This window comes from Coloeus monedula (assembly GCF_965178545.1).
Source record: "Coloeus monedula genome assembly, chromosome: 17".
Classification (NCBI taxonomy): domain Eukaryota; kingdom Metazoa; phylum Chordata; class Aves; order Passeriformes; family Corvidae; genus Coloeus; species Coloeus monedula.
The window spans coordinates 7,916,772-7,929,047 of NC_138797.1; the positions used below are offsets into that span (position 1 = coordinate 7,916,772).

The following is a 12,276-nucleotide window of genomic DNA, read 5'->3' on the forward strand; positions in this document are numbered from 1 at the left end:
CTGCAGCCCCCGGCTCCACTGATGTTTGTGCCGCAGCCGCGGACCCCGCTGCAGCCCCCGGTGCGTGTACCAGTCACCGGCTCCTGTGATGGATGGCAGCCCCCGCTCCTTGTGCCACAGCCTCTGGTCCCTCCGCAACCTCAGGCTCAGTGCCGCTGCCCTTGGCTGGCCGCGGAGCTAACGAGTCAACTGCCGCGAACAAAACCCACACGCATCGCTCCCTGGTGGTCTAGTGGTTAGGATTCGGCGCTCTCACCGCCGCGGCCCGGGTTCGATTCCCGGTCAGGGAAGTATCCCTTTTGCAGCGCTCCCTTCCGCTTTTCCACCTTCCTTCCCCCGCCCCCTCTATTCCCATTAGGATTCCCCCCGCGCGCTCCCGGCGCTGCGGCCGCGTGCCCGCGCGCGCGCGGCGGGGGCGCTGCGTGCGGGAGATGCGCATGCGCAGTGCGCCGGCGCCGCCCCCTCCCGTGGCCGGGTCCCGGTCGGTGTCTGGCGGCGGCGGCGGCACCGGCGCTTAGGGCGGAGCGCGCGCGCCGCCGCGACCGGGCCCCGCGCGACGCCCGAGGAGCCGCCCCCGCCCCGCGGGGCCGCCCCCGCCCAGCCGGGGCTGCGCGGCCTCTGCCCGCCCGCCCGCGGGCCGCAGGTGAGCGCGGCGGGGCCGGGCCGCGGGCGGAGGCCAAGATGGAGCTGGTGGCGGTGGCGGTGGCGGGGGCGGGGGGGGGGGGACTCGGCGAGGCGGGAGGACCGGGGGAGGGTGGGATGTGCCCGCCGGTATCTTCCTGCCTGCCGGCATTTCCCTGCCCAGGGGCATCGCCCGCAGAGCATCCCCGCCCCGGGAACCCCCCGCCCTGGTCCCCGGTGGCGGTGCGGGGCCCGTGTCCCTCCCTCCCTCCCCATCCTCCTCGGAGCAGGGGGGAAAAACCCCGAACAAAAGGCCTGGGAAGGTGAATTCCAAATGAAAGTCATCTGTATGTGTGGGAGCCGTGAATCACCCTGGCTCGCTCCAGAAGCCGGCGTGATTTTCCCTTCCCTTTCCCTACATTGTCCTGCTAAATTTTTAACAAAATAATTAGTAGCCGCTGGGCTGATGAGGTGCTTAATGAATGACGTACCAGCAGCGGGAAGCAAATCCAGCCTTTATAACGTGAAACTTGCAAAGGCAGCATATTTCTGTTTATTCGTGCAGTGTCTTCTGGCTCTCAAATTAAGAATTCCAGTCAGGTAATTCTGGAGATACGGAATGCAACTGGACCGAACGGAGACAGCGGATTCCCTGATAGCGCCTCGCTCCTGCTTTTGTGCTGTATCAATACCTGACTGTTCCACACCAGTGACACAAAGCCTTGAGTTTATTAGTGGAGTGTGGGCACTGATGGAGCCGGTGCTCCCTGGGGAGCAAGGTGAAGGCCATCCTGTCTGACATAAGAGGGAAAGCCAAAGGGTTTTATCTTTTCTAGGTTTGTTTTTGTTGGGGTGTTAATTTTTGTGCACTGTGAGATGTTGCTGTTGAGCTGTCTGTGCTGCAGTAAGGCTTAAAAAAAAAGGGCATGAATTTGGTACATCATCTCAGACTGGTGTGAAGTAATCTAATTCTTCCTGCTGATATTTGCCTTGTGCCAGCTTATCATCAGGAAAGGGAACTGCTGTGTGTGTGTGCTTGAATACTGTGTTAGTTTGCTGCTTTTGAAGCAAAAACTTGCAGGCCGCAGTCACCCAGTGGCTGAGCAGTGGTGGTTCACCCATTTCTCTGGGTAAATTAAGCTCTCCAAAGTATGCAGGGCTGCAAGGATTTCCTTTGGAAATGCATCAGGATTGGACCTATTTAAATTCTTGAATTGTAGCAGCCTCCTTGAAGTGGAATTTATTCTTTTGACTGCAATTTCATTAGAGGCGTTTTCAGCTTCTCAGGCATCTGTTGGTTTCAGGTTGCTTAGGATCAGTGTTTGCATTTTTGTTTGCTTTTGATAGAATGTGGTAGAATCCTAATCTGACTAAGGGATCCTGAGAAATAGATGCCAAATTCATTTGCTTTAATGAATTAGCTCTAATAAATCAAGTATGCTATGCCCTCGGTGGGAAAAAAGAAGGGAAGCAAAAGCTGGAGTGGAAGAGAAATTGAAATTAATATATAGAATGTAAGATGAAAAGAAGTTTATTTTTATTGAACAGCTTCCTGTGGTTTTCTCACCATGCTCTAAGGGCTTTGGAGAAATTCGTCATGTTGCTGGCAGTGCAGAATGTGCTCTGTGGGGAACTCTGGGTTTGGACATGGGATTTTCAGCCAAACAGCTTTTTGTAAGCATAAATAAATACTTCATTCCCTCCCTCATTTATTTCATCGTAGGGATTGTCTGCAGCATTTAAATGTAAGGGAAGATGCTGCAACATGGTCATGTTATTCCTAAATTTTGGATGTGTTACACTGAAAAATTGCAGGCTGGAGGCTCAAGTGGAAGATTCTCCTTCTTCACAGGGTGGCCATGTGCTATATTTAATCATCATTTATCAGTGAGTGTCTGCAAAAAGTAATGTTCTGTAGCATGCTTTGTGTCCTAGTGTAGACCGTAGTCCCTGTTGATTATTCCCAGGAAGCATAAACCCTGTTTCAGTCTTTCCCAAGCACCCAGTGATCCACTTCCCTCTCCATTGGTAGTGTGTCCTGGTTTGCAGTGGTCGCTGGCAGTTGATGTGGTTTGTGGCTGAGGTGGCACCACCACCGACCTGGCTGCACCAGGGAAGTTGCCCAGGATGGTTGGAGCCTGCCAGAGGCTTGTGTTTGCAGTGGATGGTCGGAACAGGGGTTGGAATGCGGCTGTGGTGTGGACAAGCTTCTCGCACCATTCTCACCGTGCTGCGTGAAGGCATCCATGGAGTCAGCAAGGGAGTTTGGATCATCATACTTTGGAAAATATGGAGCAGTACCAGGGTATGACTTAAGAACTTTCATGCTGGAGCAAGTCCAGAGGAGGGCACGAAGATATTCCCAGGGCTGGAGCAGCTCTGCTATGGAGACAGGCTGAGAGAGTTGGGCTTGTACAGCCTGGAGAAGAGAATGCTCCAGGGAGCCCCTTCCAGTGCCTAAAAGACTCCAGCCCCTGGAGTGACAGGAGAAGGGGGAATGGCTTCACACTGACAGAAAACTACTAGGGAGGAATTCTCTCACTCTGTGAGGGTGGCGAGGCCTTGGCACAAGTTGTCCAGAGAAGCTGTGGCTGCTCCGTCCCTGAACTGTTCATGGCCAGACTGGATTGGAGCAACCTGGTCTTGTGGAAGGTGTCCCTGCCCATGATAGGGAGCTGAAACTAAATGATCTGCAAGGTCCCTTCCAGCCCAAACCAGTCTGGGATTCCACGAGCCTGACAGCACGAATGTTGATGTTGAGACCCCTTGGCCTCACAGCTTCTGCATTTGGCAGGTGGTGGTTGTCAGCACTGATGCTGTTACTCATTGTAGTTCCTCTTTTTTTGTCTGTGTTAAGCAGTGTGATAAGGAAAATGAATGGAAGTCTAACTGGATTAGTTAAGAAATCATGTTTTAGGTTAAATATAAAAGTTGCTGTTCTGACTCTTACTTTTTGAATTTATGAACTCAGTTGCCAGAATATCCTCTCTGGGAAAGCAGGCACAACTGGAGGCTGGAAGGGCCTTCAGCAGACCCTGTCTATCCATTGAATGACTTGACTTAGAACAACAGTGCTGTAACTGGCCTCTGATATTTCCCATATTTTCCTCTTAGCAGTTTGGCAGTTTTTAATCTTTTTTTAAGGACCATTAATGTTAATAACCAGATCAAAATATTTTTCAGTATGTTTGGGAATGGGTTGCCAGAACATTTCTGCAGAGCTTATACCCGGACTGAGCACTCCAGTACCTGCCCAGAGCATGAAACCGGCATCTGCTGGTAACTTCACTGCTCTCCTGTCAAACCACAAACAGGGGGCTTAATTTAAGGTAGTTTTAATACATTAACTGATTTCCCTCACAGTTTGCTCTTGAGCTGTGCAAGTCTTCTTTGTTTGGCTTTGCCTCTGCCTGGGAAGATGAGGATCTTCTGTCGCTCCCCACCGGCCTGAGGAAAAGACATTTTCCAGGAGTGGGAGTGTGCAGCTGGGCCATCACTGGGATTGTGTGAGGTGACCCCCACCTTATCAGCAGATGGCACAGAGTCCCGCAGTGAGCCCATCCCCTGTCTCAGGTGTGGCCACCTGGGCCATGGGACAGATGGGTCATGGCAGAATCCAGAGGGAGGGATGAGGAACATTACCAATGCCCAGGACCAAAGCGAAGCATTGCACTGTTTCTTTTAACCTAAAGAAGTTGTTTTCCAGGTGCTCTGATAATTGAAGTGATTTGAATTGAGAAGTACTGATGCTCTGTGGTGATGCTGGTTGGTTAACCAGTGGCTGCTTTGAGTCTTGAAAGAAAGGAGTTTGAATGTTGTGATATCTTAGGATTTCCTTAGAAGCTCAGTTGAAATATTGTTTTAGTCAATAAAAACGTACAAAGCACAGTTGTTGGAAAGTGCATGTTTTACCTTCAGAGGCACTTTGCTTCCTGTTTCGGGCCATGCAAACTGAGAGAAAGACCTGTTCCAGAAAGTGCCCCAAAAGATTGCTTAAATGTTTTTAAGAAAGTGATGGTAGCCAGTAAAAAGGGTTACCATTTTTCTTGTGCATAGAGTAGTTAATTCTAATTAGTGGCATTAATTGTGGGGGTTTAATGCATTGGTGATACATAGGGGTTTTTTTGGGAGAACATGAAAAAGATTGTTTTAGCATATGTTCAAATTTCCTCTGTCCTGGCAACTCCTCCTAATTCCACTTATCTTGTATCTGCATTGCACTGAAATGTGCCTTTTTAAAGCCCTTTTCTGCCTCTTTCATTAATGGTGAAGTGTTTTCAGTGCCAGTGTGTTGTAGGGCCAAATTCAGTAAAATTTAAGTGCCTTTTTCCTCTGGGTGCAAGTTTCTCATCTTCTTGTGCAAGTATTGAAAGGAGAAAATTGAAGGTTTGTGGTGCACAGGGGTGCAAACGGAACGAGTCCTCTAGGCCTAAGTTAAATTAGCAGCTGCCATCTCCTCTTTCATAATCTGCTCAAGGGTTTTGTAATGAGAATAGAGTTTCTCAATGAAAGATTGGGCTCTTTATTTATTTTTCTTTTTAATATACTTCAGTGCCATGATCTAAACTTTGTTGGGTGAATGGTTGAGCAAACAAAAAACCCAGTGGCATTTGGTTACCTCTTTGCAAAGCATCACTAAGAAATCTTTTTTTCTGTTTTGTGACATAAGTCTGCATTCATTAACTGTATTTTTGTGGTGATGGCTTCTGACCAATGAGTGATGCAAGAAAATAGTTCAGTGGATCTGGCTGCAATGACAGGCAGTATCTAAGACCAGTGACAGAAAAGCACCAGCACCCCATGTTTCTCCCTGCTGCCTTCTGTGCTTCCTCTTTCCCTCTGAGAATATTTATTTGTTTATCTGTCAGGAACTGGTTTTAACAGCTCGCTCTAGGAGCACTTACACCGTTCTGCTTCTGCTTTGGTTCACAGTCCTTCCTTGGTTTCATCTGGGTCTTACTAAAGTTGTGTTCGGTGTCAGGGATTCTGGAACCTTTGTGGTTTTAAAGAACAATCTGTAGAAAAACTGAATATACAGAACCTCTGGAGTGCTCATGTCTTGCAGTGGGGAAAGGAGAAGCCCAGAGTTCTCTGATGTCATTACAGTGACCTATTATGCAGTTCCAAAAAGCAGAAACTCACAGAGGTCTTCTCTTTGCATTTCCCCTTTTATGTCTTTAGTTTTTTGGCTGTACTTCAAATGAAAATTTGAAGAAATCTTTTCCTTTCCATCTGCCATTACTTATTTTATATCTTAGCAGGTTTTTCTGTTGCTGTGCAGTTTTATTTATGTGGGCCTTTGCCTGGGTCAGTTTTCAGGGAATTTTCCTTACGAATCTCCTTCTCATGGCTTGAGGATTTAGGGACATTTACTGGAAACACATAATTAGGTTTCAAGCTGCTTGTAGAGAGGCGGGGGACTTGGGATCCAAACTCCAGATGTTGTGGGCAGTTACTAATGGTAATATCTGCCATAATCTTGAATATGCCAGGTGCAGGAAACTCCTACCAAGGCTAGGCCCCATCAAGTGATATATTTATAATTTCAGGTTGCTTCCAGCATTTCCTGAGAGTAAGCAATTAAGGGATTGTTGTTAAAAATATTTTAAGGGATGTCTTCATTTTTCTTCTCTGTAGTTCTAATGTCATCATGGAAGCTGATGCTCTTGCTTCTGATAGTTAGAAGTACAGGAAGGGGGATGAGCAGACAAAATGGGATGTGTAAGTTCCTGTTCAGAATCTGGAGTGTGGCAGTCTGTCTTTGGGAGACGTGACATTGTGATAAAGGCAGGTGGACGGGGAATAAAATTAATAAGTGTTCACGTGCTTTCAGAAAGGCCATGTGGGATCCCTGTGAAATCATCTGGACAGGGAATTGAAGCAGTGGTAGGTTTGGTTTTTTTTAAGATCTGCTCTAGTCCACGTCCACCAGGGACTGGAGTTATCCCGACGTAGTTCCAGGTCAGACTGGTGACAGCTTTGGTCTGATACGTTGGACCCATCTGATACGCCTCACCTGATTTGATCTACATGGCATTTTGGGCAGGGGCCCTTGACGGGTACTGTGAGCTGTGGAAGAGGTTTGGAGTGGTTGGTGGCACCTTGATTGAAGGTCCTGGATCCTACACTCTTCCCAGCACTCCTGGCATCTCTTTGCCTGCTGTTCCTTGAGGAGGAGGGAAGGGACCATGAAATCCACTGAAATCTGAGGTGACCTGTTTCTGGGAAGCTATAACCAGATATATTCCTGTTTTAAATTGAAATTAAAGGCCAGATTCAGTTACTGTTCAGAGCAATGAATAGACTTAAGTTCCAGGTTCATTCTGAGTTGCTGTTCTTTGAGAACTCAAGGAATGTTTTCTGTGTGGTTCCTAACGAGCTCTGTCACATAGGGACCCTGCTTTCTCCGCGTGTATGATTCTGAGGTGTGTCTTGGAGTTCTTCTAATCTGAGTGGTGAAGGAAAAATAGGGTCTGAAGAGTTTTTAGAATTTTTTCTTTTCTTTAGAAAACTTATTGTATCATTTTGGGGTTTGATTTGACCAACCACTGGTCAGTCAGTCCTTCTTCTGAAGGCCCTGATGTTAATGCTGGGAAATAACATTCTTGCTTGGAGTAGACCATTTTTATCACAGAGTAAAATAGATGCATGTTCAATAGAGATATTTTTGTCTGGACAGTAACGAGTGAAAACATTTCTTTTCCTTAATAAATATCTCATTTTTTCTTTTCCTACAAAGTTCCTGATTTCCACACTCGCTCACTTCGTTCTTGTTGCGCGTTTAAATTCGCGCAGCATTGGCTCTTCGCAATTGACTTGGGAAAACCAGGCAGGCAGAGTTAATCAGAAGGTGCTTGGAAGGTGCACAGGGTATTTTCCCAAGCCTGCCTTACTATTTCCCTGAGTGCTTTGGATAAGAGAGCCAGCAGGCAACATGACTTTATGGGCCTGGCCTGGAATATATGTTGGATGCAACATCCTGGATGATGAAAACCCAGCATCTCCTATGGTTGTCCTGTAATGCACAACTCCTTACCCTGTTTTCCTGCAGCTTGTCTGAAAACCACATTTCTTCCTGTGACTTGTTCCATTGATGTTTTCCATATGAAGGCCAGGGAGTCCCTCTTGCTGTTAAAAAGGGTCTATGATGACATTCACTCTTCTTGCTGTTCTGAGGCTGTTTAAATGTGTAGATGTATAGAATATTATTTATGAAATAACCCTAAATGAGGAAAGGTGCTATTTTACAACTAATTTTGTTCCTGTTAAGGATCTCCAGGAGGACATACCCTCGGTTTGGGGAATACAGGTAGGAATGACCCTGGTTTGACATTGTACTGATGGCAATACATCAGGGGTACAGGCAGAGCAAAGAGACATCTGTCACACTCCAGTGTTAGTGAAAATCAGAGGAAGAAATAAAAACATCAGTCACAAAAATTATACATAGAGTTTTCTGACTTTATTATCAGTTATTTAGGTGGAAAAAAGACTAAATGTGGTAATTCCATACTTTGTGCTGAAACTGGAAGGCCTTGGGAATGGCAGTGATTAAATTATGCCCCAGTATAATAGTGGCCTTTTGGTTCTAAGCCCTCTGAGATGTGACTCCTGTCTGAAAACCTAGTATTTAAAATCTATATGTGTTCTAATTCTTACCCAATTACGGTGTTAGAAAACTCAGTTACAATTAAAGTCTGAACATGGTTTTTCCTGAAGTGTCAGGTTTTCAAACTAAGTCTATGGTCTGAAATTCAAGCTGTGTCTTTTCTTATTAAATCACCAATGAGGTAGTGGGAAAATCAGTAGGACAAATACATTCTTTGTTGCCTTATTATTTCTGAATTATGGACTGGCTTTGTTTTTTTCTTTTTTAAGCAGCCATGAAATACTGTTGCTAGACTGAGTGGTGGAACTGAGGACATCCTTCATCAGGCAGTCTGCAGATTAAATGTATGCAGAGTGAGAGAACAGGGGAAATAAATATCGTTATGGTTTGTGAGGGAGTAGTATAAAATAAATCTTTTTGTTGGTGAAACCACACTGTATGGTTAGAAAATACCAAAGAGTTTGTCTCCTGTAAGAGAATGCCAGTTTAAATTAAAACTGTTTTTAATCCAGCCCTGTGATTTGTTTGGGTATTTGTAGCTAAAAGAGCTGACTCCAACATACAGGGAGTGTACTGGGTAATGTTCTGGGGATATTACAAGAATATTGTGACATTAGCATTGTATTCATAGGGATGAATTTGGGATCACTGGGAAAATCATTGGGAATAAATGTGTTCTCTACCCCAAGGTGCTTTCTGCTGTGATTTACTGTGCGTTTGCCCCTGGACATGGGCTCTGGTTTAATTCACCTGAAAAGAAACAGAAATATTTGCAACGGAGGTGTCACCTCTGGTGTCACCCAGCCTTCAAAAAGGAACTTGGTTGTATTTTCCTGCCAAAACAAGTAAAAGTTTGCGTAACACAAACTGTACTGGTCAGTTCAGGTTTTGTCATGGAATTCTGTAGTTTTAACTCCTTTCATGCTTCTGAATGTCCACGTGCTGGGGATTTTAATGGGGCAGGTACGAAACTCGTATAATTGTGGCTTTTAAACCATTTTCTGTAACACCTGACACCATCCAGAGGGGAGGAATCTGTGGCATGAAGTGAAGAATGTCTTCCATGACATATATATCTATATCTATATATCTCTGTATCCTGGAGATAGTCTCTGGGGGTATTGGTTTGTTTGGGTTTGTGCTCACCCCTCACAGTAGTCAGAGGAGTTTCATCTACAGCCTGTGCCCCATTTCTAATCAGAGCACCCCTTACTTACTCGCGATGATGTTTTGTTGGTTTTGTTTTTATTTGGGCTTATCGTTGTTTTTTTCAAGCCTAAAATATCTTTTACGACACCAATTGTTCAGTTTCTGTAAGGAAGTGAAATAATGAAATAGTCTCTTCCCCACCCTCCACAAAAACTGGGGAAATCCAGTTGAGCAATTAGGAGAAGAGAGGATCTTCAGATATACTTAATTTTTTAACTTTGCAGAAGAAATAATCTCTGGAACTTAACTGAGTGGATACATGTGCTGCTTGAATAATTATGCATCATCTTAGGCTGGAGGACCTGATTGGATACAAGAGGTAAAAGTAAATGGTGGGGGAAGTTTACTTTCTGCTTGTATTATTAAATAAATAAGCTTGATTTTGAGAATAAAACCTAATGTCCTGTGAAATAGGCTCTGACAGAGGCAGTGACATTGGGTTCCTGGTAATCGTATAAAGGCATTTTGGCTTTTCTGTTCCTGACCTGGCTGGGTGGTTGTTTCTGGAAAATATAAATTCTTTGTAAGTTCTGCTGTTCAATTCTGCTTGTTTTGCCTTTTTATTCATAACTTTTTGAAGTGCAAGATTTGTGTGCTTGGTGGGAGACAACCATTAAAGAACAGAGATTAATAATCTGAAAATAGGTGAAGTTTCTCAAAAGGGAAGCACCAGACTGGATCATTTTAGATACAGGTATTGCCTTGTGTTGTTGCTATAAGCTGGTCTTCCTTTTTGGTTTTTTACTCATTAAAATAAAGTCTTTATTTCAAAGTCTTTAACAAGAACTGTCCATGATTGAAATTGCCAAGAGTGTTTATGGTGTCTATTTGAGAACAAAGCAATTCTAACACCAAGGTAGGTGTAAAATAATTTTGGTATATGTTTTGCAGTTTGTAAGGCCATACTTCTAAATTGTTTAAATTGTGTGTAGGGGGAAACCCTCATTTACCTTTTCATCTGCCTCACAATTGATAGGAAAAGAAAATAGGAAAGAACTTTTTTCCCCTCCATCTCCTGCTGCTGTTGATGAGCACAGAGAGGAGCCACCTTCCCCTGCCCTTTCAAGTTAATTTTGGATAAATCTTTTTCTTGCCCTTTGCCAACCAACTTGTAATTTGAAAGATGTGTTCCTGTCTGTTCCTTTTGTGTCTCAGACTGCTTGTTTGGCTTTTTTGCTGTACTTTGTAACCTCACTTTGTTCCTTCTCTTTGACCAGGCAAAAGCCTCCTGTGCTGTAAAAAGGGGCTGCTTGGATCAACGTTGTCTCCTTAAATTCTCTTTTTGTAACACTCTCTCAAGGGCTTCATGTTTTGACAACTGATGAGATTTTCTCAACCTTTTCTTAAATGAGACAATAGACTTCTTTTTTCTTTTATTCCTATTTAAAAGCCTTTAGTTGTCTTACCTACAGGTGTGACATAGTAGCGTAAATCTCATTTTTATGTGAGCAGACCCATCTGTTCCAAGAGTTCTTTTATTTTTGAAGGGTTAGACTATATTGATATAATCATTAGCAGTATGAGGGTTTTTTATTGATGTACTTCATACAACCCATTAGCAGAAATGGGGCTTTATGCCTTTGAAGAAGTTTAAGGTATTTTTTTCTCCAGAAGAAGTGGCATCAGCATCACTCCACCCACAGCAGGGAATGTTGTGGGTTGGCTGATTTGTTCTAGTGAACTTGCTGTGAGTAGTCACAATGATTCAAAAACTATTTATAGGGAGTAAAAACTAAGAGTAATAATGAGCAAAGCAAACAGAGCTGCTGATTTTCCAGAGATTTTGAACTAACTGAGTAAGCAGATGTAGGGTTTTTTTATAGCCATATGCAGTTTGTGATACTTGCACTCGGCACATAAAGTGCTGTGATGTCATAAACAATAATTTAATATTGCTGAGGGATTAAATAGGAGCAATGAAATCCTAAGTAAGGCATCCACTAACCCCTCACCCCCAGGTTTTTAGAGTAATTATTTTAATTGAGGAGAGAGGATAGAAAATGCAAATCCAATACTTAGTATTTTCTCCCCTAATATGGAAAACCTTCTTTAGTAGGTTCGAATCTTACTCTTGTGTAGGGTACAAGGTCACAAGTCTTTATAACAGGTTGGTCAATCAGACTTAAATGGTTACATTTTAATCTGCTAAGCTCATTAGAGAAACAACACTGTGTCGCTGTAGTTAAATTTGTCACACGTTTCAGTGTAACCTCTCTTGCAGTCAGCAGGTGGATGTTACATGAGTTCAGACTTGAATTTAGCAGAAAAATGGTATTGTTCCGGATTTCAATTATTTAAAAGCTCTGTGTTTTTATTTTTTAAAAGAACTCCAGAGAATTTAGTGACGTTTTTAGTGTCACAGTCTTTCAGTGTAGGAGACCTGTCCTCTGTTCCCAAGGCAGATGGACTTGAACACAATAAAGTTCTTTTTTTCTAGGAGATGTGTGCATTTACATTAATTCCCTGGATACTGAGCTTTCCATCAGGGCCTATATGTTAAAACAGAATGTTTTGATGGATATGAAATCTCTCACATGATCTTTATCAAAAGGTCATGAACTGAATAGCAAAATTCAGCTGAAAGGCTTTTGGGATATAAGAAATATAAGCAACACCAAAACACACTCTTGGATGCTTTAATGAAATAGTAAATGTTAGTGCTCCAATTAATAGGTTAAAAATCTTTATTTCGAGACAGCTACAGGGAGAAGAAGAGTGCTGTAAAATAGTAGTGGTCTTTTGCAGGCACTTGTTAGCCAGACTGCTTTGCCTTCAGCTTTTTCACATTGTTTTTCCAGTAATGATTCATTTTGCAAGTCATATAAGCAAGTAAGGGT

The 12,276-nt window shown here is 43.8% G+C and overlaps 1 protein-coding gene across 1 annotated transcript in view; it reads left to right on the top strand.

Moving 5' to 3' along the window:
- The first annotated feature begins 525 nt into the window (after window positions 1-525).
- DNAJC5 (DnaJ heat shock protein family (Hsp40) member C5) overlaps window positions 526-12,276 on the top strand; it is a 30,736-nt gene continuing 18,985 nt past the window's right edge. Inside the window, exon 1 of the mRNA XM_082292776.1 lies at window positions 526-643. The gene's annotated coding sequence lies outside the window, so the exon portion shown is untranslated. The remainder of the gene's footprint in view (window positions 644-12,276) is intronic.